Below are 5656 nucleotides of genomic sequence, written 5' to 3'. Positions count from 1 at the left end.
ATCCACACACACCACCGTTAACTGTGCACAACTGTACTCCGAAGCTTTTGAAAGGGTGCATAAATGTTTCGTGTTCCAGTTCAGTTCCCCATAGCTTTGTTTGATTGGCTCAGCATCAGATTTGAACCAGAAACATAATGACACCTTCACGTGTTTCCAGTCCAAATCTGCCGCTAAGCCAATCAAACAAAGTAAACTGAACTGGAACCATTTATACTCCCTTCCAAAAGCTTAGGAGTCCAGTAGCCTATACACAAATCCACAGAGCGCTGCCCTGTAGGTGGCGCAGCCATTGCTGCGGTGTCAGACTCTGTGTCAGTCAGCTGCAGTCACTGACGTTACTCTTGAGTCTTTTACCTGCTTTTTACTAACTTTTACTAACTTTTACTAACACTAACTTTACAAAGATGTATAGTTATTTAGTAATTAAACCAAGCAGGTAAAGAGTAACGTCAACAGACGGACAGAACCGCAACAGCTGCTGACTGAGTCTGACACCGCAGCAATGGCGCGCTACCTACAGGGCAGCGCTCCGTGGATTAGTGTATAACTAAAAGGCTTTACACTCCAGTGTCGCCTTCTTCCTTCTCACTCTCCTGCAGATAGTGATGCTTGCCCTCTGCAGCAGGGGGGTTTGTCTGGTGAAGAGTTCGTAGTTTGTGCGAACACGGTTGGACTTCGGCTCCACACACTTCCTTCGGTTTTCATCCAGGGCAGTTTGACATGAAGCCATTATTTTGGACAGCCGTCCGGCGCGCCACTTTGGTGAAGTTATTTTAAAGGCAGTCTTGTCTTCATCACTCTCGACAAAGTTCGCGTCCGCACCACTGAGGTAGTCCAAGTCCTCTCTCTCTCCTCCCTTCTGCCCAATCTTGACCCGTTTCTTGAAAAGCTGTGTAACAGATGAGAAGAGGAGGTTAGACTTTTAAAGCGATCAACAAAACTAAATAAGTAAATACAGTATGAGGGTTATATTATGGCTAGCTCTAGTCCCGAGCATTAGAAAGTTCTCGCTAACCTCTGGACCAGGAACAGTGCATTTTCCATTGACTGTAAAATGAACAGGTGTACATTATGACAAGGGCTCCCAAGCTTTTCAGGCTGTGACCCCCTTCATAATATTTGAACTGGGGACCCCCCACCCTGACAAGCACTTGGAATTTTAGGAGTTGAGGCATTACATTTAGTTGACACGGTTCCACAGATAAATGTTGTGAAAATAGCTGATCTACAAACTCACAACTTGAGGACGTCCTCAGAGTTACTACAGGGGGTCCGCCAAATCTTTGTTTGATATGATTTTTTTTTTTTACATTAACCACTTGAACCCTAGCATCCCTTTTCTGAGGAGAACTTTAGCCAGAAAAAAGATCAGCAAAAGTTTATCTGAAACACAATTTTATACAATATAGAGGGGGTCCCTGCTTCAACTCTCTCTCAGCTTGGCCTGAAAACGTTGAAGACCCCTGCGTTAAACAGTATGTTGGTTTGTTTACTGTCGAATGAGAAAACAATGTTGCACTAAAGTAATTAAAAGGTCCCCGACCCCCAGTTTGGGAACCATTGAGAGTAGGATCACTACACTTGAGAAAACCTAAGTATGATTTTGATATTCACTGAAACAAGGCAGTTTTATGATGCTGAAAGCCTATTGTCTATGGTGGGAAGCCTTTTATAACCCCACCTTTTGTGTAAAATGCACTTTTTGGCCAGGAAATAAAACGTCCTGACAGAAAAGCTTTGATTCACTCAAGTGTGCCACCGATCTGGACTGGACAATAAAAAAATGCTATGACAGATCTGTAGAATGGCTTAAAGGTAGGGTAAGTGATTTGCTTTGGTTAAAATAAGTGTTAAATAGCTCTATATTGTGATAGTACTCATTGCTATAGAGTGTTTGTTCAGTAACAGGAGTCTCCTTGTCTCTCCACCTCTTTATTAAACAGAAAATACATTTTCGTTTCAGTTCAATTTTATCCAACCAGGACAGAGAACTCAATCAGGATACAGATTAGGATTCAGATTAAACAAGTGAAATGTGAAATGGAAGTGATGACACTAAGAAATGAGCAGACAAAATTGGAACTGGAACACTATACAAATTAAGCTAAAAAATTTGTACTTTCTCCTGATTGGCTGAGATTTTGACACCTACCGAAAAATGTATTTTCTGTTTATTAAAGAGCTGGAGAGACAGGGAGACATCTGTTACTGAAAAAACACTCTATAGCAATGATTACTATCAGAATATAGTATTTTAACCTTTTAACAAAATACTTTTAGTTTTAACCAAAAAATATCACTTACCCTACCTTTAAGATCAGAAACCCATGTTTTTGTTTTGGCGAGTAGTGAAACTAGTATATTGTTTATTTTTTACTACTAATATAGCTCTGGACCAGAGCTATATTATGGCAGCTACACAACCCAAGCAATAAACATTTGGACTGTATGACCCCTCTGCTTTGTTGTCTCCAGTGTATTTCTCAGTAATTACCACCTCACTGTTATATCCCTTACATAAAAAAGGTAATTGATAATTCACGTGATCAATAAAATGCAACAGTAATAGAGCAGGGCAATAACTCACCCGATCTTTCCTGCTGGTAAGGGTCTTTATCCAGTTCCATCTTCTGAGCGGCTTTGATGTTCTCATAAGCCCTGTTGCAGGCTCCTAGTGAATGAAAATTACAACACAAATACCAAGTTATGAACTCTAAATGTATTATAGTAAGGCATCTCAAAAGGATAGTGATCACAGATAGTTTACATTTTGTCTGCTCAAAGAAATGAGCAGACAAAATGTAAACTGGCAAACAAAATGGGGGTACTCTCCTGATGAACATTTATTTTCTGTTTATTTGAGAGCAAGAAGAGACCCCTGTTATTTAGCAAACACTATAGAAATTACCATTTGAATAGAAAACTTACCTTTTTAACAAAAACAACAATATAACATTTTGCAATATTAGATGGTTAGTGTGCCATCTGTTATCTTTAACAGTGTCAAATCAACACTAATCTACAATGTAGGTATTTAGCAGACGCTTTTTATCCAGAGCGACTTGCAGTAAGCAAGGTAACGCATACATAGAAAATACCTCACGATCACAGGTAAGCAGCAGGTCATCCAATTGTTAAAATTACAAGCAATTTAAGGACATAAGTCCCCAAATTAACGTGATATCAGACTTACTTCTGACTAGGCTGGTGGTCCACTGGGGCTCTGAGTCGTGAATAGCCTGCATCACAGCCTGGGTCACCACCTCATTGTGAGCAGTACGGAAGCTGTGGAAAATCACACTTTTAAGATACCCCTCATTAAGCATAATATTATTTTTTTCCTAAAATGTTTATCCCACGATTTTGTAACCCCATTTTTTACACCCAGTGCCAATTGTCTATGTAATCCTGGGCACTACCTTCCCTCTGCCAACCTAGGGAGGCCAGGGCCGAGCTCATGCCTCCTTCAATGCATGAGAGCCAACTGACCTTCTTATCACCTGACAGGGGAGAGTTTCCCTGGTTGGACGTAGCGCGTGGAAGGAACACGTTATTCCAACCAGTTCCTTTCCCCTCCATCAGGCGCCCCTGGCCAGGGGGAGGCAGTATAGTGACCAGGATTACTGCATGTTTTTGTGAGGGTATCTACCCTAGGAGACACGGGGAGAACATGCAAACTCCACACAGAAAGGCCCTTTCACCAACCCCACCTAGGGTATGGGCACTGATATTTTCAGCATAACATGATACAAAAGTGTTATGTTATTTCACAAACAGAGGCATTTCAGAGGTGGGGGGGGGGGGGGGGGGTGGGAACATACCTGTCCTCCGGCTGGACCTGCCATCTCTCTCCGAGGCTTCTATAGATTTAACGGACGGTGGTCTGTAGGGACATTAATACAGTGGTGTCAGTCTAACTGTACTTTTCAGCCCTGACCCCCCAAAATAATCATATTTGAACTGGGGACCCCCACCCTGACAAGCACTTGGAATTGTAGGCATTACATTTAGTTTGACTCGGTTCCACAGATAAATATTGTGAAAATATCCGAACTACAAGCTCACAACGCCTAGCACTGCTAGGCGTGAGCTTGTAGATCGGCTGATTTCACAATATTTGCCTATTTTTTACATAATATTTGGCCAATTTGGTATTAAAAGGTCTTAAATTCCTTAAATTGTAACTTTATAAATGTGCAGATACCCTGTATACACTGTATGTTGGTGTGTTTACTGTTGAGTGAGAAAACAATGTTGCACATTAAGCTAATCATTTTAGATCGGCTATCGAGGTATTAAAAGGTCTTAAAAGTCCTTAAATTGTAACTTTATAAATGTGCAGGTACCCTGTATACAATTTTACTGTATGTTGGTTTCTTTACTGTCGAGTGAGAAAACAATGTTGCACTAAGGTAATCATCTGGGGACCCTCCAAATCATTTGGGGACCCCCAGTTTGGGAACCATTGCAAGTATGATCACTACACTTGAGTAAACATAAGTATGATTTTGATATTCGCTTAAACAAAGGCAGTTTCATGATGCTGAAAGCCTATTGTCTATGGTGGGAAGCCTCTCAGACCCCCACATTTTGTGTAAAATCCACTTTTTGGGAAGGAAATAAAATATGTCCACCAGACAGAGAATCTTTGATTCACTCAAGTGTGTTTATTCAAGTCCTGCATCACCCTGTTAGCGTATTTCTCAGTAATGACCACCTCACTGTTAATTATCCCTTACATAAAAAGCCAATTGATAATACACGTGATCAATCAAATGCAACAGTAATAGAGCAGGGCAATAACTCACCCGATCTGTCCTGCTGGTAAGGGTCTTCGTCTTTTTTATGTCCTCCGGTCCCGTCCAGCTCCATCTTTTCACTGCCTCCTAGTGAATGAAAATTACAACACAAATACCATGTTATGAACTCTAAGTGTATTATATTAAGACATCACATACATGCAGAGAGACAGTGTAGTGCCTCAGTAAAGTAGGATCACAGGTAAGCCAGGTCATCAAATTGTTAAAATCACAACCAATTTAAGGTCATATTACTACTCAGATTAACAGCCTGATATAAAACTTACTTTGGAGTTGGTGGAGGCTCAACTTTGGTGTCTGAAATCCTCTATTGTCTGGATCACAGCAGTTGTAACCTCCTCCTTATGAAGCGTTCGGAAGCTGAAGACAGACACACACACACGCACACGCACACGCACACACACACACACACACACACACACACACACACACACACACACACACACAAACAGATGCATTTAAAAACCAAGACCAGACCAAGGTCAGTGGACAGTGGTGTCCAAGGCAATTATGTGCTGTGGAAGGCAGATAATGTTAATTATAATTGGATGCTTGGTCAAACATATCAATAATAATTTAGAAACAAATATAGTCTGGGAAAGCCAGACGATCAGAGATCTCTGCCTACTGACATGTCTGTGGTCATCTAAATTCAAAATGGTCACCATTATGTTAAATATATGGACTCAAGGCAGACTGTCTCACGATTATAAACATTTTGATATTGACCATTTGAGTACATACTGTACAGCTACCTTCACCAGTGGAATGCAAGTATGGATTAAAATTGTAAATACTAGTAGCCCACCAATTTGGAATGAGTAAAATGATTT

The 5656-nt window shown here is 40.8% G+C and overlaps 1 long non-coding RNA gene across 1 annotated transcript; it reads right to left on the bottom strand.

Moving 5' to 3' along the window:
• Positions 1-538: 538 nt before the first annotated feature.
• LOC308088681 lies at positions 539-4891 on the bottom strand. Its single transcript, XR_013933458.1, has 5 exons — positions 4812-4891; positions 3825-3886; positions 3197-3288; positions 2591-2674; positions 539-892 (listed from the first exon to the last, which is right to left on the bottom strand). It is a non-coding gene; the product is annotated as an uncharacterized lncRNA (long non-coding RNA).
• Positions 4892-5656: the final 765 nt, after the last annotated feature.

Source organism: Gymnoscopelus braueri (genome assembly GCF_963280865.1).
Source record: "Gymnoscopelus braueri genome assembly, chromosome: 7".
Lineage (NCBI taxonomy): Eukaryota > Metazoa > Chordata > Actinopteri > Myctophiformes > Myctophidae > Gymnoscopelus > Gymnoscopelus braueri.
The sequence above is the reverse complement of the archived record's forward strand: the minus strand, read 5'-3'. Positions and strand labels throughout refer to the sequence as shown.